The sequence below is a fragment of the Protopterus annectens genome, chromosome 6.part0, assembly GCF_019279795.1.
Source record: "Protopterus annectens isolate FY-2018-M chromosome 6.part0, PAN1.0, whole genome shotgun sequence".
In the NCBI taxonomy this organism is placed as follows: domain Eukaryota; kingdom Metazoa; phylum Chordata; order Ceratodontiformes; family Protopteridae; genus Protopterus; species Protopterus annectens.
The window spans coordinates 1,700,895,834-1,700,918,184 of record NC_056737.1 but is presented as its reverse complement, the minus strand read 5'-3'; the positions used below and the strand labels follow the sequence as shown (position 1 = coordinate 1,700,918,184).

The 22,351-nt window shown below is 42.4% G+C and overlaps 1 protein-coding gene across 2 annotated transcripts in view; it reads left to right on the top strand.

Moving 5' to 3' along the window:
• CARF (calcium responsive transcription factor) overlaps positions 1 to 22,351 on the top strand; it is a 2,518,000-nt gene that overhangs the window by 257,957 nt on the left and 2,237,692 nt on the right. For both annotated transcript variants that reach the window (XM_044075092.1, XM_044075091.1), the window contains exon 2: positions 1,439 to 1,593. The gene's annotated coding sequence lies outside the window, so the exon portion shown is untranslated. The remainder of the gene's footprint in view (positions 1 to 1,438; positions 1,594 to 22,351) is intronic.

Sequence of the window (22,351 nt, the reverse complement as noted above, 5' to 3'; positions counted from 1 at the left end):
TTACTACCTTCAGGAGTTCCTTGCTTCAGTTTGTTTCTCCTTCCATTGGGGATAGCATGTGTGTGTGTGTGTGTGTGTGTGTGTGTGTGTGTGTGTGTGTGTGTGTGTGTGTGTGTGTGTGTGTGTGTGTATGTGTATATATATATATATATATATATATGTATATATGTATATGTGTATATATATATATATGTATATATATATATATATATATATATATATATATATATATATATATATATGCATATGTATATGTGTGTGTGTGTATATATATATATATATATATATATATATATATATATATATATATATATATATATTCCAAGTCAGACTTTCGGTTAACAAATGTTAAGTAGATAAATATGTATGTATAATATATATATATATATATATATATATATATATATATATATATATATATATATATATATATATATATATATATATATATATAGTTATTTACAGTTCATTTAGTAGTAGCAGCAAACAAGATCTGGGGAGTTACACCACTGCATTATGGGATACCTACTTGCCACGAGCCAAGTTTGAGTCTTTCAGCTTTGTATTTGGCCTATTCGGAGCCGAGAATCTGCTCTGAACCCTTCATTGTAAGAATGAACGACGAGATGGACAGCAAACATGGAACGTTATGGTGAGTACATAACTTCTTTTTTTCTGACAAATCACTAAGATGATCTGAGGATTGAAGTCACTAAATAATGACAGACATTCGAGTTTCAGACTTGAAATCCTTCAGAAAATCTATGTTAACACAAGGTCTGTTACTGTAGCAAATTTCTAAGTTTATAAGAGCAATATTTAAAATCTGTCCCTATTTTTGGGCCTTTGTCCCCTGAATTTTGTCAGGCTTTGTCCAGATTTCTTGCAGTAAGAGCTTGAGAGTTATGCTGAGGGGTTGCAGATCTCCTACAGTACAGAAGGTTGCTATCCTCCCAGTGTATGTTTCCATGGTCGTACTACATCAGAAGTGATAAGTTGAATTTCAGGGATTTAAGCGGGAAGCAGCACTCCTTTTCTTGTACTAATTGAAAAAAGATTTTTCAAACTATTCCCAGTGTGAGAACTTTTTGAAAAGTAACGGTGTATGTCCACAATTTGATTATTTTGCCACTCTGGTTGTTCTGCTTTTAAACCTTGTTATTTAAAGTATTTGTTTGTTTTGCTGTAATTTTTGTGTGTTAACTGGGAAAATCCATAGTGCAGAAATTCCACTTTTCAGGGATTCCTAGGAAGCACCATCTGGTTAAGTGAGTGTCTCAGAACCACACAACAGGCAATAGAGATTGAGGGAATCAAACTCTGATCAAAAGAGCTTGTTTGCAGTTTATAACCTTAATCCATTCCTGTAAATTGAGGTTAAATTCATTGTTTGTCTTCCATATTATTTAAAGGATTTATTTTTAAATTTTCTTTGCAGATCCTTTGGCTACATTAAAGTAGGGCCATGTCAGAAAGAGTGAGAGTAGGCCCTGTCATTTCGGGGACATGGTGATGATACTTCCAGGGCTGACTGGTTTGAAGTGTTTGACAACAGAGAATGAATGCATTCACACTGTGGTGGTGCACTTAAAGGTATGTTGTTAGGATCTTACATTTAGAACTTTTCACTTTAGTTCTGTTTTTTGGATCCATCAAAATTCACATTATTTAAGATTCTTAATCAGTATTTTCTTGTTTGATCTCAAAAAGTGCTCTTCACCAGTACAGCACTGAAGTCTGAAGTTTTAATTTGATAAGATAGCACAAAATTTGATTAGAAAGTGAATTGGATGCATGTCATAATTAAGTCGGGGTCATTTTCTTTTCTTTCTTTGTTTTGCTACCATTAGAGTTAATGACCGACCGTTTATTGTGAAAATGTCCGCACATTAAGTGCATTCCACACTTTGTAGAAGTATCAACCTTCCATTCTGTGAAAGGCTTTATGTCCTTATCCCTGTGTATTTAAACAACTTTGTGGTTGCATTATCAGTGGGACCGATGATGTGTGTCAGCTGCTGTGCCTACTGCTTCTGTCCGCATATATCTTTCTCAAAGCCAGAAAAGCACATCTGCGTATGAAACAGCCCACGAGCTACCTCTGTCAGAAGTTGATAACTGCACACAAGTAAATGAGCATGGTGCCAGTGTTGTATTCTCATTCTTTCAACAAGCTATAATCCAATGATACATTCAGTTAAATGGGGTTAAATCAAATCTGCAAATGTATTTTTATGGTGGAAGACAGAGCCCCACAGTTCCTGTGTAGGCAACTTTACCCCCTCAGTCCCCTTTCTGTGAATTCTATTTGTTTTTAAACAATGTCAGGTTAAGTTCTTAGATGATTTGGTGATAATCAACAAGATCAGGTAAGAAAAAAAATCCTCATTAAAGGTAAGCTGACTGAATGGAAGCCTACCATCTATAATTTGCATAATTCTTAGAATGCTGATAAAGCCCAAGAATTCAGATACTTAACTGTTGAATTTATAGGCCTGATATTCTTCATATTAATAACTGCTTTAGTAGCCTTAAGTATGTTGTGTTAAATCCTGCATAGGATATAACAGCTGGTCAGCTTCCAAAGCTTCTTGGCACCTTCTGCACACCAAAACCATTAGTCATCTCAAGCTGAGCTGATGAAAAGACAAGTTTGGCCATCTTGCCCTTCAAAGTTTTGCTGTTGACAGAAAAGTGCTCCTCTGTGGGCTTTTGAGGATCAATGGATGGCTAATGCTGTTCCATTGTTAGGCAAATAAGTTCCCTTTCTGGGAAAAAAGCTTCTACGTTACCTTTTGACTTTTTTTTAAGTAACTTTTTGTGAGAAACAAGTTTATTTAAGCTAGAAAAACTTATTCCTTGACTGCTTTGTGACTTTTGTATGCTTTTAAATGGGAGCACACTGTTTATCTTTTGTGGTTAAAAGTTCTAATCTGCTTTGTCTGTTGTGAAAATGTAAATTTGTTTATTTTACTTTTAAGGCCTGGGCAAAGTATTTAAAGTTCTTTTTATCCTAGGAAAAAGTTTTTTTTCTTTTTTTTTTGCAACTTTCCTATTTTACAGACTATTGCTGCTAAGCTTCCCTGAGAAACTAGCACCATTTTCAGCTTGACCATGCAACAAGCTACTGGTCCCTCATTTGGACCTTCTTCCAGCCAGAAAAAGAAAACTGTTGTTGATCAGCTGGAGCCACCACAGCAGATTGGTAATTTGCCTCAGCTGCAGGTAGTGACTATTCTATAGCCAAAGCTGGTTCCTCAAACCAGTCATCTTTTTCATCAGACTCTGGTGTTGCCCATACAGCCACTATATATCAGGTCTTAACCACGTCCTCTATGGCTATACTGGTGTCTTCTCAGTGGGTGAGGGCATGACACTCTGGACATTCATGGGAGAAGGAGCAGTAAATGTGCCCCTAATTAGCCAGAATGCTGTACCCATCACTGGGGAAGCTGTTGCTGGCAATACTGGATCTGTTTTTCCTAATTTTCCTGTTCTACCACACTTTATGATGGAGAAGTGAAACAAGTTGACAGTAACCAAACTTTTTCAATGATGCTGTAAGGGATGCAAGACCTAAAGATAAAGTATTTCATATGCCATTTTTTGGGGCTTCCTGCCCCAGTGAAACAGCATTTTGTGAACAGACCATGGTCCAACAGCAGAGACAAAAAAGGTTAAAGTTAACATGAATTGATCTTTAGTTGAGCGTTTGTCGAATATCACATTGAGGGAGGCACATTTTTCGCTGCTAACTAGGGGGCTATCGTTCATCCCTGCACTTCAGTCAAGGCTGAGTGAGTTTACCTTGGACATTAAATGCTTTGACAGAAGTGTGACTGAGGAACAATTATGAAAATGACAATGATAATGGAATCTTGAAAGAATTTAAAAAGTCCAGCATTTTAGTGCCCCCTTTTCATCCAGCAGTGGAAATATTTATGTGTGCATGTGAAAATGAAGTAGCACAACTATGTTAAGGAAACAATAAAAAGTTTCTACAATTTGAGTTCACTAAAGATGAAGGCATTACAGGAACTTTTGCAGGATAGTAACATAATCATCAAAACAGCTGATAAGGGAGGGGCCATAGTAGTGATGAAAGGACAAGACTGTTGCAATAGGATGATGAAAATGCTCGATAAGATGATATATGTGAAGATATTCAAGTGGGAAGTGCAAAAGATCATACAGAGTAAGGGATACTCTTTATGATCTCTTTATGACAAGGACTATAACGAAAGAGCTGTATCAATATTTGGGAGTAGAATAGCCTGTGATTCCGATTATTAATGGCTTGCTTAAAATACATAAAAATAGAGATGATCCACTCCTACGCTCAATTCTGTCTGGGAGGGAGTGGCTCACTAAGCCAGCCTCCATTTTTGTGGAATATCAGTTGAAGAAAGTACTACCTAAGGCAAGAACAGTCCTAGGGGATTCCTCTCCGTTTTTAGAGCTATTATACAAATGTGTAGCCACCTTGGATAAAACAAAAGACCTCATTATGGTGACTATGGCTAAGAGCCTGTTCACAGTAATTCCAAATGAATATGGGATAGAATCAATTCAGGAGTTTCTGAAAAAACATGAGGTCCTTGATAGAAAGGAAAGTTTGCCGATCATTGCATTATTTAGGATATTCCTGGAGAATAACATCTTTATTTATGAAACTGAATATTACTGGCAAAAATGGGGGTAGCTATGGGCACATCATGTGCCAGTTGCTAGTAGCAACTCTATTATAGTTATGGCACACTGTGCAGAAGAATATGTTTTTAGTGAAAAGAACTCGTGGAGGAATAACCTCATATGTTATGGAAGGTTCGTTGATATGTTTATTTTATGGGGTAGTAATGTAGAAGAACTCCAAGGGTTCATGAGTTACTTGGAAAGCACAACATCATTTTGGAATTTGATGTACTAAGTTCCTTGAAGGAAATTTATTTTTTGGATGTGACCATTCTATCGGATAATGAAAATAATTTTAATATGTGTATACATAGGAAAGAATGTTGCAAGAACCACATCTTACACAGAACGACTATGCATTCTGGATATATTTATCGGCAGGTAGTTAATGATCAGTTCCGACGTACACCAAGGCTTTGTACCAGTGAACAAGTACACGTTCATGAATCAGGACAACTTGAAGAGAATTTACTAGCCCGCAGATATAAAGATTCTGAGATTCAACAGGGAATACAACGAGCCAAGGATCAGAGGAGAACTAGAGGAAAACCATATTTTTCAGCAAGACTGAGATGAAAACATAGGAATTGTAAGGAGTCTGGCAGTTTAAGATGCTTATTAACATACAGTAGTGATATCTCCACTGTATGTGAGATTATTAAGAAGAACTGGAGGATCTTAACTACGGATGACCACCTAAGACATATGGTTGGTGAAACTCCCAAGATTTTCTTTCAAGAACAAACTGAATCTGAAAAGGATTTTATGTTATAAAGAAGGATCTAATTCCCGAAAACCAACTTCTACAGTGGGCATATTTCCCTGTAGAAAGTGTAAGACATGTCTGTATATTGATTCCAGCAATTGTTTCAAACATCCCCTCACTGGTCGTACATATCACATGAAGACTTATGTGGATTGTGGCATGAGAAATATTGTATATGTAGCTGTCTGTGATAACTGCCATGGGTCTTGTGTTGGAAAAACAAATAGACCCTTCAAAGAAAGAATATTCTGCCACCTTAGTGATATTAGATTAGCTATTCAGACAAATACCTTATCACAGCACATTCAAAATAATCCAGGACATAAATTTCTCTTTCTAGCCTTGGAAATAGTTCAGGATAGCGTGAGAGGATGGGGATTTAATTATAACTGAAATTAATGAAACACACTGGATAGCTGACTTACAAGCATACAGAAGCCCTGGACTTAATGGAGTGGTTCCATTAAAACTGGTAGCAAAAGGCAGGAACCTTATGAGATAATTTGATTGGCTGAATCACATTATAAAAGAGGAAGTGCTTTTAACTGAGTAGGATCTGATGAAGGCATAGCTGAAAGTGCTTAATCCTTATTTTTTTCAGTTTTATCTTTTTATTTTGACTCTGCATAGATCTATTGTGTGTTTGAATAAAGAGTTTTTTTATGTAGTTTTGCCTGAATAGATTGGACTACATCTCTCCATGGTGACACCGCAGCCTTTTACTCATTCTTCAAGAGAGACATTATTCTCAACCATCCATCGGTAGCATCGTGCACTCGATCATCAAGAAACCTTACAGAACTCAACATTGACAGGATGATGAGGAAATTTCTGAGAACACAGATACAACTTGGGGTTATACTAGCACCATCCCCTAGGAAGGTACTGAGTGTTGGCCATCTTACTCCAGCTATACAAGAGTCTGTACCAACCCAATCTTTTTGGGTTCAGTTTTACCAGAACAGATTGGAACCGTGGCACCTTTGTCAGTACCGGAGCTACTTGCATATTCAACACCAACTGTATCCCAGTCTGTCTTGACTGTGAAACTGTCAGATTGAGATGAGACTTTGAGCAGAAGCTTCACAGCTGCGCTCCAGGGGGAGTGAGTTGACACCGAGTTTCTTGGCACTGTCTCTTCCCCTTGAGGCTTTGGCCCTGGATAGCTTGGATCCAAGATCCACTTTGGGGATGGAGCTTGCTGGCACTGAGATTTCACTCTCTCTTCTTTGGAGCAGAGGGAAGTATTGGCTTCAATAGCCCCTTTGGCCTTTGAAGCCTTTGAAAGGGTTTTGGCAGTTCCAAAGACAAATGCAGCTTCAACTGGTTTGATCAACCCAAACCCCATCTGCATTCTGCTTCTTCATCTCTTCATCTGGTTGTACGGGGACAGTCAGCACCAAAGGTTTCTGAGGAAGTCTGCTTCATCAGCTCCCCATCTGACTCTTCCTCTGCACCCCCAGAAGGTGTTCCCAGAAATCAGACGCGCAAGCAAAAGTACCTAATTTCATCAGTAGTCTTTCAGTGAAGATACTGACTTAGAAGAAAGAGCGGGTTCCCCTTCCTCCATCTCTGAAGATGTCTTATTCAGTGTAACTGTAGAGTTAATAAAACAGAGAGGGGGTTGAACGTTCCAAGACCCTTCTCCAGATGAGGCAGTATTCTTGGAGGCCTTTGGCTGTGGACCAGTATTGTCCTGGGTGGTATCCCCTGTTGTCCCCCTTATTGCTCTAGTATCTCAATCTGCATGGAAGGACCCTGATGTGGTGGAGCCCATACCAAAAAAAGCTGACCGTGTATTATCTGCACCAACAGACGAGAAGCACTGGAGTCAGGGTCCACCTGTAGATGCTGTGGTGGTGGCAGCAGCCAGAAAGAAAGAGATATTGGAAGAAAGTTCATCTGCTCATTCCCCTAATAGAGTATCTAGGACCATGGACAGATTTGGAAAGTGAACCAATGAGTCGGTAACTTTCACCTTTAGATTGCTGAACATTCTAGTCCTTTCAACAAGGTTCCAGAGAGACTTGACTAAAGATATCACCAAGTCCCTCTTGGGGGATGCTGCCTGTGAATGTTCTTAAAAGTGGACTCCTAGTTTTCCACCCTGCACTCCTATTTCTCCACTGTGACCATGTGTCTGCTTTCTAATGCAGCTGACAGTTTGGCCAGGGCAGCAGGCACCGGCATTACCATGCATTGCCATGCTGGATGCGGCCTTGTAACTTTGCGGAAGACTTTAAGTGGTCTTTTGTTCATGCCCCTTATGAAGTCAAGGATGCACTCACCAGATGTCAGCAAGATGGTAAGACTCTCCCTAAAGTTGGAGTATGGTTCTCCACCCTGAAAATGACTTTCTCTAAGAACCAGAGATTGTGAAATAAAATGTGATTTCACAGATTAGAGTTCTTTCCTCGAGTACCAAGGTGACAGACTTCCCTGTGGCAGAGGGGGAGGCAATTTTAACAGATGACACGCAAGGGACAGAGGAGGACCGCACAATCAAGGTTTTCACAAGCCATTCTCTGCAAAGACCTTTCAGCGCTCCTGAGTGGTTTCCTGACTGCTGCACTCTGGAGGTTGCCAGGCTGTCATGGAAGCATCCCTGATGTTCTGTGTGTTTCACTGTTGCAGTCATTACATTTGGGTTTTCTGCTTGCAGGTAGCCCTCAGTCGGCCTGATTAACAAAGTCTTGGGTCCTGCGTCGGTTGCTGTCCCTTCTTCCATGACGTCAGGTCGACAGGGGTATAAAACATGCAGCCGACGGCATTACATCAGTCTTTCTTGCCGTGCGGTGAACAAAACAGAAGCAGTTCGCAAGTGCCGGTCGGCCGACTCCTGAAATTTTCGTTTTCGAGTTTCAGAACCGAAGTCTTCTACTAAAGCCAAGTACCTCGTTGGGGAAACTTTTTCTTGCTCCTTAACGATGTCAGTCTTCTTCTTCTTTCGGCTTTTCCCGGTTAGGGGTCACCACAGCAGATCATCTGTCTGCTCATGATTGGTAGTGGAGTTCTATGGTGTCGAGTTGCCAGCCCGGCGCTCAGCCTTCCACAGAAGGCACACATACGCACACACTCACACCTAGGGCCAATTTAGTGTCCAATTCGCCTATTGCATGTCTTTGGGATGTGGGAGGAAACCGGAGCACCCGGAGGAAACCCACGTTGACCACAGGGAGGACATGCAGACTCCGCACAGAAGGCACCCCAGCCGAGAATCGAACCGGAGAACTTCTTGATGTGAGACGGCAATGCTAACCGCTGCACCAACGTGGCCGCCCTCCTTACCAATGTCAGTAAAAGTTAATAATTGCATTACTTGTGGAAAGTAAATACCTCATAAAGATTTTCATTCATACTGTATTCCTTGCCTAGGCCCTGACCACGATGTACCTTGCTGTCGGTTTTGTGCCGTATTTAATCAGTGCACTATCCATCATCGGTATATTTTCACCACTAAATATTTCGGTTCTCGGTTTAATTATCCAGAAATGTCGTCGGTTAGCCATCCGACTACCAGGATTCCAAAACAACGCAAAGATAAAGACAGAGACAGGCCGCCGAAGTCCAAAACTGCCGATGACACTTCTCCTAAGCCAGTCGCCAGTTCGCCAGTACTCATTGAGTCACTTTCACAGCCCCTGATTCCCGCTACTTCTGATTCGTAGGCCTCTTCTGAGACCCATTCGGAGTCCGGTATGCTGCAAGATGCTTCAACTATGGAACCCGCGGATGTCTGTACCTTGGATGAGTCTGGAGCTGCTGTGCAGGCACCAGCTTCTGAGGGTGTTTTCAGGCCTACAGACTTGCATATTAAACCGACACCTCCTTCTTTACTTAGGCCTAAATCTTGAACCATGCCTAAAAGACCGACACCCAGGCCACATGCTCAGGCCTCTATGCCTAAAAAACAAATGATAAGAATGGCTGAAGATCTAATAACTCTAATCAGGGGTAGCCAACCCCCCCTTCTAAGAGGTCTAGGACTGAAGTTGATTGTGAATCTTCTGACCAGGAGTCTGTTTTTTCTGATTCTTCTGATGATCTGGCTCTGCCCTTATCTACTTATGAAGACTCTGATGCAGAGGACTCCATTCCCTCTGCTTCCCCTCCTGAGGATTTTTCTTTTGGAGAAACCTTACATACTCTACGGGAGCATTTCCACTGGGAAAGCCAGGATTTTTCTGATTCAAAAAAGAGGCTTGGGGGATTTCCTTCTCCTACCTCAGCATAGACCTTTAGCTGTTCCTCCTGTACTTGACATTGTTGATGATGCCTTTTCGGAATCTAGTTTGGCCCCTGATTCCTTGCCTCCTGCTCCCAGAAAACCTGACTGATACTACAGGGTCCCTGAGTCCCACAAGTTCCTTTTTAAAAATACTATTGCTGATCCAGAGACTATTTCACAGGGGCCCAAGGGCATTAAGACTTCTACTGCTAAAAATCCTACCCCTTATGATAGAGACTCCTGGGCACTGGATAGATGGGGTAAGAAGGTTTACACTTCTGCAACCTTGGCCATTAGGGCTTTAAACTGCCAGTTTCATATGTTAAAGTGTCAGCAACATGTTATTGGACTGCTTATACAGAAAATTATGTTGATTCCTGACTGTGTGGAAAATAAAGAATTACAGGATTTAATGCATTCTGCTGAACAAGTTGGAAAACATACTTTGCAATGTGGTTTTGATTCATTAGTGGCCTCTTGCAGGGCTGCTGTTACGGGGTCCATGCTCAGAAGGCATGCTTGGCTAAGGAGCAGTCTTTGCCTGATCATGTTAAAGCAAAATTGTTGGATGCTCCCGTAAATCAGGACCATCTGTTTGGCAACAAGGCTGAGGAAGTTCTTAAAAAGATGGAAGATAAAGCTAAATCTATGCAAACTGTTAACTATTTCTTACAAGTTCAGCCTTCTAGATTTAGTAGGCACTGGCCCTCTAAGAATTGGTCCTATCCAGCCTCTTCCAGGTCTTCTCAAGCCAAACCCAGACACAGCAAAAACCCCAGGTTTCAGGCCCAGGGGGCACACAGAACTAAGCAGTGGGGGGGCCTCCACTTCCAAATCTGGTAAAACTATCTCAATGACTTCCTTTTAAAATTTCCAAGCACTTATCGGCTGACTGCCCCTTTGGGGGGAAAGATTGCTCTTCATGCAAAGAATTGGGAACTCACTACCCAGGACAAATGGGTTTTAAATATAGTGTCCCAGGGATACAGATTTCACTTCCACATGTTGCCAACACCAAGCGGGTGGCCGGACCTACCCCCAAATCAGTGGCCAGAAGCCCAAAAACAAGTACTTTCTCTCTTAAGCATGGGGGCTATTCAACTGGTACCAGAAGAGGAAAAGGGACAAGGTTTTTCTACTCAAAACTTTTCCTGGTACCCAGAAAAGACAATTCATGGCATCCTATCCAACACCTTTTTGGAGATTCCAAAATTCAGGAGATGCTGACTCTTCACCAGTTACTTCCTATGCTAGGCAAAGATGCCTGGTTGGCAACACTAGCTTTAAAAGAAGCATACCTGCACATCCCAATCAGGGAACCTTGAAGAAGATACCTACGCTTCAAAGCAGGCTACATGCACTTTCAGTTCTCTGCACTGCCCTTTGGCTTATCTACTGCGCCCAGGGTATTCACAAAGTGCCTAGCTCCAGTTATTGCATTTTGCAGACAAAGAAATATTAATATACCCATACCTGGACGATTGTCTAATTCAGGCAGAAATCCAGGACATACTTTTAAATCATCTGGCCTTTGTACAAAGGGTTCTAGTTTGTCTGGGGTACACCATAAATGAAAAGAAATCATACCTGGTACCCTGTCAACAAATTATATTCCTAGGAGCAAGCTTGAATGCAACTTCCCAGATGGCTTACCTCACGCCAGAGAAACAAATTAATTTGACAACCTACTTCAAACAAGTGGCCACAAAAACCCTGCTATCTGCAAGACAAATACTGCAAGCCTTTGGGGTTCATGGCCTCCTGCATTCTTTTAATTCTATATGCAAGACTGCATATGAGGAAACTACAGTGGTATCTAAAAAGCCTATGGTGTCAACATTCTCAAGATCTAGAATCAACGATTCCTATCATACCTTGCTTACGTCTAGAGTTACTTTGGTGGGCAGAGGGCTACCACCAAAACAAGGGACTACCTTTCACACCACTCCCTGCCACCCAAACCCTAACAACAGATGCATCAGACTATGCATGGGGGGCTCACCTGGCAGGGAAGTGCATTCAGGGCAAATGGAACCCAAGTCAAATGCACCTGCATATCAATCAAAAAGAAATGTTAGCTGTGCAGAATGCTCTAACAGCCTTCAAGGACCACATTCTTCCAGGACAGCTAGTGGTAAAGACAGACAGCTCCACTGTTATGTGGTACATAAACAAGCATGGGGGTACACATTCGTAGCCCCTCTGCAGACTAGCCATGGCATTGTGGAAGAACAGCCTTGCACTACCAAGTGCACCTACAAGCTCAATTCCTGCCAGGAAAATTAAATACACTGGCAGATGAACTAAGCAGAAACCTCATGGACCCACACGAGTGGAAACTGGAACCAAGGATTTTCAACATGTTGACAAGCAAATGGGGGAGCCCAGATATAGACCTGATTGCCTCTCCTCAAAACTACCAATTGGACAAATTTTGCACAAGGACTCCCCACAAACAAGCCTGGAAAGTGGATGCTCTGTCCTTCAGCTGGAAAAACTTATCAGTCTTTGCCTTCCCCCCTCTGCCTCTGCTCTCCAAAGTACTACTAAAAATCAAACAGGACAAACCAAGGATGATTTTGATTGCTCCAGACTGGCCGCGCCAACACTGGTACCCCCTCCTGTGCAGTATGTCACGGTTATCCCCCTGGCACCTGCCTCAGCCTCCTTCCCTGTTGTCTCAGCAGGAGAACCAGATTCTGCACCCTCAACTTCTAACACTAAACCTTGCAGCCTGGCTAATTACATAATCTCTCCTTTACCATCCCTCAGTAAACCTGTGATGGATAACATTTTAGAGGCAAGGAGGCCTACTACTAGAAAATCTTATGCTGAAAAATGGAAAAGATTCTGTGCCTGGAACCAATCTCAAGGGATGAGCACAGCAGCGCCCAATTTACCTCAGATTTTACAATACTTAACTGAGATGCTCCACAAGGGCTTGTCTTTTTCCTCCATTAAAATCCATGCCACAGCCATTTCATCTCATTATAACACAGAACCTCCCCTCTTCTCTCATTCACTGCTCAAGCAGTTCCTCAGAGGGGCCAAAAATTTGAGACCACCCAGGAGAGCTCCAACCCCAGCCTGGGACCTTAACTTTGTTTTGGAGAAACTCACTCTACCTCCTTTTGAGCCAGCTGCTACTGCGGACTTAAAATTTCTTTCTTGGAAAACAGCTTTCCTTTTAGCAATCACTTCAGCTAGAAGGGTATCTAAATTACAGACCCTTATGGCAGTGGAGCCTTTCATCATCTTTCATGCGGACAGGGTGTCCCTCAGAACCAGTCCATCCTTCATGCCCAAGGTGGTATCCAGTGTGGCTCTTAATCAGTCCATTCATTTGCCAACTTTCTTTCCCAATCCACAGAATGAAGGGGAATGGATACTGCATTCCTTAGATGTGCACAGACAACTTAGATTCTTCTTGGACAGGACTAAGCCTCAAAGGAAATCAGAACAACTGCTGGTGACATTTGCTGCAGGGGGCAGAGGGGAATGCAATTTCAAAGCAAACCATTTCTAAATGGATAGGCCATTGCATTCATTTCTGCTATAAGCACCATGGAAAACCTATCCCCCAGGGGATCGGACCTCACTCCACCAGGGCTGCATCTACCTCTACAGCCTTTCTCAGAGGCGTCCCTACCAGGGACATCCTAGAAGCTGCTACCTGGAGTTCTGTATATACTTTCACCAAGCATGATCATTTGCCAATTTTCTGTAAATCCAGAGCTGGCTTTGACACTGCAGTCTTGCAGGGCCTTATAGCTGGTCCTAATGCTATCTAAATTCCTCCTCCCAACCATAGCTTTGGCAATCTACCCAAATGTAATGACTGCAACAGTGAAACACGAAGAACATAATACAGTTGTGTACACTTACCATAAATGTAGATGTTCGAGTGTATTCACTGTTGCAGTCCTGGTTACCCTCCCTCCAGCCCCCTAACTTTTTTTTAACTTCTTTTTAGCTATACCTCTACTTTCCTTTACTATGCTTAAAAGCCTTTTTGGTGTATTTGCTTTTTTGTTGGCGGTATATCATTGTATTTTTATATTTAATTGCTTCCCATTAGGGGGGCACCTGACATCTGGGGCAAGAAAAACTGATGTAATGGCGTCGGCTGCATCTTTTATACCCCTGACGACTTGACAGCAACCGACGCAGGACTCAAGACTTTGTTAATCAGGCCGACTGAGGGCTACCTGCAAGTAGATAACCCAAATGTAATGACTGCAACAGTGAATACACTCGAACATCTACATTTAGGGTAAATGTACACAACTGTACTTTTGCACTCTCAATCCTGGTATATGATAACACCAAATTCATAGGTACTAAGAATAATATCTAGAGGCTATTTAGTTCCCTTTTCCTCCCCGCCACAGGTAAGGAAGAAAGCCCCTAGTGTTCTACCAAGTCAGTGGGATTTAGTAGCCACAGAAATTTCAAGACTGCTAGAAAGAGTATTCTAACTGGTCCCCTGTGACCAGTTAGAGTCCAAAGTCTACTCCAAGTTGTTTTTAGTACCGTAGAAAAACTGGGACCTCAGACCCATTTTGGATCTCAATCATCTAAACCAGTTTGTAAGACAGAGAAAATTCTGGATGGTCACTGGGTATATTGTAAGTGATGTATAATGTTTGCAACTAAAATTTTGTTGATACGGTCTGTGATGTAAAATAGTTGCAACTAAGACTTATGTCAGTATGGTTTGTTTTCATTTATATAAATGTATGATTGCCTGTATCATAAATGACAATTTAATAAAGATGCTTCTTGTTAAAAAAAAAAAAAAAAAAAAAAAAAAAGATGGCACTGCACTTGAGGATTATAAAAGGACGGTCTATGAGGGAGATTTTTGTCTGATGAAGTTCACCTTACCTGTATTGGATGAAAGTGTTTATGAATTAAATTTTTGGGGTTAAAAAAAAATTCTGGATGGTCATGGTTCAGTCCATTTTACTACTTCAGAGGAAAGATGAATGGATATGTTGCACAGATCTCCAGGATTTTTACTGTCATATCAAAATAGAGTAGAACTTCAGGAGATTCCTCCACTTCTGGCTGGGGTCCAATCACTTTCAATTTAAAGCTCTGCCATTCAGTCTCACCACAGCCTCCAAGGTGTTCACCAAGATCATGGCAGTAGTAGCTGCGCACCTGCACCTAATGGGAATCCAATTATTCTCTTATCACAGCAACTAGCTCCTCACTACGTCCACAGAGCATCTCCTCATCCCATACAGGGGGTCACTTACTCCAGCTCCTATTGAAGCTAGGAATTTCCACAAGTCTACCAAAATGTCAACTGACTCTTTATTATGAGTAAAGAATATATAAGATGCCACCTAAACACCATACCTCATATAGTCGCCGTTTCTCAATCAAAGGTCCAGTCATTTCATATAACAGCTCTACAAGTCCTGCACCACCTGACACCACCAGTGAGACTTAATTTTATGCCGTTCGAGCCTCATGGCATCCACAATTCTAATGATTTCATTAGCCAGGTATTTCAAGAGAGTGCAGCAATGGACCTTAGCATTTCAATGTCTCAATCCACACACCCTGTTCATTCAAAAATTCAGATTACACAGATCTGCAAAAAGCACATATCCTGGTGGGCCACATCCCAATTTGTGAATGAAGAATGCCCTTTTCAGATGGACTGTCCTATAGCAACAGTGACCATGGATGCATCCCTTCTTGGGAGTTGGAGAATTTCGAAGGGAAGATGGTCGGTTTCTGGTCAGCAGTGGAGGCCAACCTTCACATCAGTGTCTTGGAGATGAGGGTGGTCCTCCTAGCATTGCAGGCAGTTCAGAACCTCTCCAAGGGTGTGATATCCATACATACTGAAAACATGACTGGCAGTGGGCAATGACTTAATGTTTTCTGATAGCAATGCACATCCCAGGGTCCTCCATTGTACTTGAGGACAAACTGAGCAGGACAATGCTGATTCCTCAAGAATGGTCCCTTAATCCTACAGTGATACACACAATTTTCAGTTGATGGTGCCAGCCTTGCTGCAACCTATTTGCCTTCTACATGAACAACAAATGCAGCAGGTATTTTGCCCTTATCCTTCCACAGGGAGAGTCACCAAGCTGTAGTCCCCTTTTTACCCCCCCAGGTCCCCTGTATGCCTTTCTCCCTTTAGCACCAATGTACAAATTCATACAGAAAGCAAGACAGTGCAAGGCCATAGTAATTCTCATTGCCCCCTTTTGGCCCCAACTGACATGGTTTCAGTACCTATGGCCACTCCTAGCACATCCTCCGTGAATGTTGGAATAATATCCAGACCTATTAACTCGCCCATCTGGTGAGTGACAGAGATGCCAGGCTTCACCCAGCAGTAGTCAGTATTCTTTTCGCCTCACAGAAACCGTCAACAAGGAAAATTTATCACAGTAAATGGGAAAAGATTTTCAATTTGGGTCTACTCCAAAGTTCTGGACCCTTTTTCAGCCCAGTTCCTTCCATACTTGAATTTTTGTCTGATCTTTGACAAAGGCTCCAGCTTCACAACTATTAAGGTACACTTTGCTGCAATTTCCAATTTTTATGTGGGACATAATGCCATGTCTATAACATCTCTTAAAATCCTCAAAAGCATTTCTCACAGGTACCTTTCTGCTGAGACTTCCCATTAGAGAGCCAGCTTCCCATGGGATATTACTGTTGTGTTACAAGCCTTAACCCAATCTCCCTTTAAATCTGCAGAGTAAGTGGGTTCAAAGTTCCTCACATAGAAAACAATTTTCCTGGTTGCAGTAACATCAGCCAGATGGATTTTGGAGCTACAAGTTCCTTCAGAACTATTACATCCTTTATCCCTAAGGTTACACCCGAAGCTAATTTAAACCAATCTGTGCACCTTCCTGTTTTCTTTCCAGAGTATTTTAATAAAGGAGAATACTTAGTACATGTCGGAGACTACTTATTACACATCATATGTTTATACACAACTCAAGATTCTATATCCACAAAACAAAAGCTTTTAGAAAGAGTGCCCACTTATTCCTTTCCTTTGTTAAACCAAAGCTGGAAAAGTCTGTTTCCAAATTAATTTTATCCAGATAGTTGTGTGTGTTTCCGTTATGTATCTTTACCACATAAACCAAAAGCACATTCAACGAGAACAGTCTCAACTTCAACAGCTTTCAGCAGAGGATTATCTGTTGATGACATCTGTGCTGCAGCCAGTTGGCAACAGTACGCACCTTTGTGTTTCACCGTAAGTTGGACACCCAGTCCAGATCGTGCTCATGTTTTGCCTCCACCATATTCAGTGATGTTCTTCTTGATACAACCCAGATTGACAGCTTGGGATTCTGTCCCATGGATTTGAACAGATGAAAATAGAAGACATTGTATACGAAAGTTATGTACCTACCATCACGTTACATCCATGTTGTCTGATTTTTGTCCCCTTCAAACTCCTGCCCTTCCTTCCAATTTCAGGATTGTCACCCATGGCTTTGATATGATTGAGTGGATCTTACTCCTTTTCTATGCTCAGTCACACTAGACTGTAATTACTTGCCATCAACCAGTTGACATCACTAAGGTTATATCCTATATCGTAGGAGTTATTTCCCCATGTCCCATATGTGTACATCTTTCAGACTAGTAGGGGCAAACTCATTCTGAGAGTTTGGAGTACAACCTATGGAATTATAGGTAGAGGAGGAGTCAGAGCTCTGGATCCAATAAGCTTCAAGTTAGCACTGAGGCCAGATCCCATTAGATCCGACAATCCATTGGTCTGAAGCTGATGAAAATCAGACCTTGTGTATCTAACCTTATGAAAAGTAGATAACTTTCATTTATACTAACTGTAACAAATGTGTTCCAGGCAGGGTCAATGCCCACTCTACCAGGAGATTGACTTCATCTGTGGCTTTTAGGAAAGGGTTAGATTCTAGAAGCTCCTACTTGGTCCTCTGTAGGTACTTAAACAAAGCACTATAAGCTTGATTCCTTTTCTAGGTTCTGATCAGGCTTTGCTAGGACCATTCTCTTGGGGCTCATGGACTCTCTTCCTTTCACCTCCCAAATGTAGCCAGCTAAGGTAATCTACCCCAATAGCTAAGACTACTGCTGCAGTGATCATTATGATGAAGACAGTAAATTTGTGTAAGTAACTTACCACAGCAATAGATGTTTGTATGATCACTGCTGCAGTAGCCACTCATTCCCTTCATCCTCTGTTTTTTTATTTGTTTTTTTATGGCAGGGTGTGGACATTTATTTTTTATTGTTCCTAGCATTATCCTTTCAGAGCTTATCCTCTCTCTCTTGGCGGGAAAACTCTAAACAGCTTGGTGAACAGGCTTGTCTGTTAGTCAGCTCAGTTTGAGCTGATCAACAGTTTGAGTGTGTGGAAGGTGCCCTGAAGCTTTGAAAGCTGGTCGGCTGTTCTAGCTTTGGCAGGATATAACCCATATAGCTAAGGCTAGTGCAGCAGTGATCATTGGAATGTCTAATGTTATGGTGAGATGTTCATCGTGTTTCAATGTTGCAGTCATTATTCTTGGGTTATCCTGCTGGCAGGCTACCTGCAGTCGGCCTGAATTCCAAAGTCCTGGTCCGGCGTCGGTCGCTGTCACCTCTTCCCTGACGTCAGTGCGCCAGGTGTATAAAAGATGCAGCCGACGCCATTTTCTTAAGTCTTTCTTGCTGCGCGGTGCCCGAAGCAAAAGCAGTTCGCAAGTGCCGGTCAGCCGACTACTGAGATTTTTGAAATCAAGTTTCAGATCCTAAGTCTTAATTAAAGCTAAGTACCCCGTTGGGGAAACTTTTTTCTTGCTCCAGACCGATGTCAGAAAAAGTTAACAATTGTAATTCTTGTGGGAAGCAAATACCTCATAAGGATTTTCACTCTTACTGTATTCCTTGCCCAGGCCCTGGCCACGACGTTGCTTGTTGTCTGTTTTGTGCTAGATTTAACCAACGCACTATAAAGCGTCGGTACGATTTTGCCTTTCATTACTTCGGCCAAAGGTTCAATTATACTATGCCGTCGGAGCAACCGACGACTGAAATTTCTAAAAAACGCAAAGATAAAGACAAGGACAGGCATCCGAGGTCCAAAACCGATGATGAGGCTTCCGCTAAGCTTGTCGTCGGTTCCCCGGTTCTCAGTGAGGCGCTTTCGCAGCCCCTGACGCCCGCTACCTCAGAGCCACAGGCCGCTTTCGACTCCCACGTGGAGCCGACTGGGCCTCTGGAAACTCAAGGTATTGGATCCTCAAACTATTCCCTCAGATGAGTCCGGAGCCGCTGTGCAGGCATTGGCTTCTGAGGATGTTTTCAGACCAACTCAGTTATATGTAAAGCCATCTTCAGCTTCCAAGCCAAAGACTAAAGCAGCTCTAAAGACAAAGAAACAAGTACAGCATTCTCCAGGACAGGCTTCCATGCCTAAAAAACAAATGCTCAAAATGGCCGAAGACCTTATTACTTTGATCAGGGGTTCCCATCCCCCTCCTGATTAAGAGGCCTAGGCAAGAGACAGAATATGAATCTTCAGATCAGGTTTCCATTTCCTCTGATTCCTCCTCTGATCAGGAATACTCTCTTCCTCCCTATGAGGATTCTGATGCTGAAGAATCCATTCCTTCAGCTTCTCCTCCAGAATATTTCTCCTTTGGGGAAACCCTGCATACCATGAGGGGGCACTTTCATTGGGAGAGCCAGGATTACTCAGAATCTAAGAAAAGGCTCAGAGATTTTCTTTTACTTCCTCAGCACAGGCCCCTTGCTATTCCCCCTGTTCTGGACATTGTAGATGATGTTTTTTCAGAGTCCGGCCTGTCTCCAGACTCCATAACCCCTGCACATGTTAAGCCAGACAGATACTACAGGGTCCAGATTCCCATAAATTTCTTTATAAAAACCCTGCTGCTGACCCAGAAATCATATCTCAGGGTCCTAAGGGAGTCGAGGCTTCCACTGCTAAAAACCTTGTCCCCTCTGATAGGGATTCAAGGGCACTGGACAGATGGGGGAAAAAAGTTGACACTTCTGCTACTTTGGCTGTAAGGGTCTTAAATTGTCAATTTCATATGCTTAAATATCAACAATACCTAATGTCACTACTAAAACAGAAAATTATGACTAACTCTGAATGTCCTGAAAACAAGGAAATGCAGGATTTATTGCATGCAGCTGAACAAGTGGGAAAACATACTTTGCAATGTGGTTTTGATTCTTTGGAGGCCTCTTGTAGGGCCGCTGTAACGGGTTCTGTGATTAGGAGGTATGCTTGGTTAAAGGAACAGAATCTGCCCGATCATGTTAAAGCAAAATTATTAGATGCTCCATTACAGCATGATACATTGTTTGGTGTTAAGGCAGATGAGGTGTTGAAGAAAATGGAGGACAAAGCAAAATCTATGCAGACAGTTAAGGATTTTTTTTTACAGGTACAGCCACCTAGATTTAGCAGGAACTGGCCTTCAAAAAAATTGGTCCTTTCCAGTGTCAGGCCACAAAGAGGGCAGGTACAGACGCCCTAGAGGCAGATCCCAGCCCCAAGGCTCATACAGGCCTAAGCAATGGGGTGCTCCTACCTCCAAAAGCGGAGAAGACAAATCTTAACCTTACAGGAAACAGTCCCAATGGCTTTCCTCTACCAGTACCAAGCACTTAACCTTTTACAAGCTCTCTTAGGGGGAAAACTGGCACTTTTTTCACAAAACTGGCACATGATCACCCAGGACAAATGGGTTTTGAATATAGTGTCTCAGGGATACAGGTTCCACTTTCACACCCTGCCAAAGGCAAGAGGCATGCCAGACCTGCCACACCATCAATGGGCAGAGGCACAAAAGCAAGTTTCATCCCTCATGGACATGTGGGCCATTCAGCGAGTACCACTACAAGAGCAGGGACAAGGATTTTACTCACGACTTTTCCTGGTACCCAGAAAGGACAAAGCCTGGAGACCAATACTGGACCTGTCTATTCTAAACACTTTTTTGGATGTTCCAAAATTCAAAATGTTAACTCTGCAACAGCTTCTGCCCATGCTGGGCAAGAAGGCTTGGCTTGTAACTCTGGACCTAAAAGAGGCATACCTGCATGTCCCAATCAGACAATCTTGCAGAAGATACCTCAGATTCATAGCTGGATCAATGCACTACCAATTCTCTGCACTGCCCTTTGGCTTATCTACTGTGCCCGGGGTCTTCACAAAATGCCTGGCACCAGTAATTGCTTTCTGCAGACAAAGAGGAATTCAAATATATCCCTACTTGGACAACTGCCTCATTCAAGCAGAGAACAAGGACATTTTAATAAAACATCTGGCGTTTGTAAAAAGATTACTAATTTGCCTATGGTACACAGTAAACGAAAAAAATCAAAACTAGTACCCTCTCAAGAGATAATATTCCTGGGTGCAAGCTTAAATACAACTGCCCAGATGTCTTATCTCACGCCAGACAAACAAAGGCAACTGACTTCTTACTTCGAAATGTTGGCAACAAAAACCCAGTTATCTGCAAGAAAAATTCTGCAGGCTTTGGGCTTCATGGCATCCTGCATTCTGTTAATTCCATATGCAAGACTACATATGAGGAAACTACAATGGTATCTAGAAAGTGTTTGGACTCAACATTGCCACAGCCTGGAAAAATCAATTACACTCATTCCCTGCCTGCAACAGGAGTTTTGATGGTGGGCTCAGGACGGTCACCACAACAAGGGACAGCCTTTCACTTTACCCACTGCCAGGCCAACAATAACAACAGATGCGTCAGATTATGCCTGGGGGGCCCACATGGCAGGAAAATGTATTCAGGGCACATGGTCCACAAGCCAAATGCATCTTCATATCAATCTAAAAGAAATGCTGGTTGCACAAAATGCTCTGACAGCTTTCAAGGATCTCCTTCATCCAGGACAACTGCTGATAAAGACGGACAATACTACAATCATGTGGTACATAAACAAGCAGGGAGGCACGCATTCCTACCCCCTTTGCAGACAAGCCATGAATTTGTGGAACACAGCACTGACCTATCAAATACACCTGCAAGCTCAATTCCTGCCAGGAAAGACACATACTGTGGCAGACGAACTAAGCAGAAACCTCATTGATCCTCACGAGTGGAAACTAGATCCACAAATCTTCAGCATAATAACAGGGAAATGGGGACGCCCAGACATAGATCTATTTGCCTCCCCTCACAACTGCCTACTACGGAGATTCTGCACAAAGACTTATCACAAGCTGGCATGGAAAGTGGATGTTCTATCATTCAGCTGGAAAAACCTTACAGTGTATGCCTTTCATCCACTACCTCTCCTCCCCAAGGTACTCCTAAAGGTCAGACAAGAGAAGCCAAATATGATCCTGATTGCTCCAGACTGGCCACGCCAGCACTGGATGTTCTTCATCTCACATTGCTGCAGTCCTTACACTTGGGTAGTCCGCTGTCCTCGGTCGGCCCGAATATCAAAGTATAAGGCTGACGTCGGTCAAGGCGCATTTGACTGACATCAGGACGTCAGGGTACAAATGCGCATGACCGACGTCATATCCTCAGTCTTTTTTGCCGCATGGTCCGATGCAGAAGCAGCATTGCAAGTGCCGGTTGGCGTTCTGAGATTTTTCGATTTCGAAGTTTCAGACCGAGTTCAAA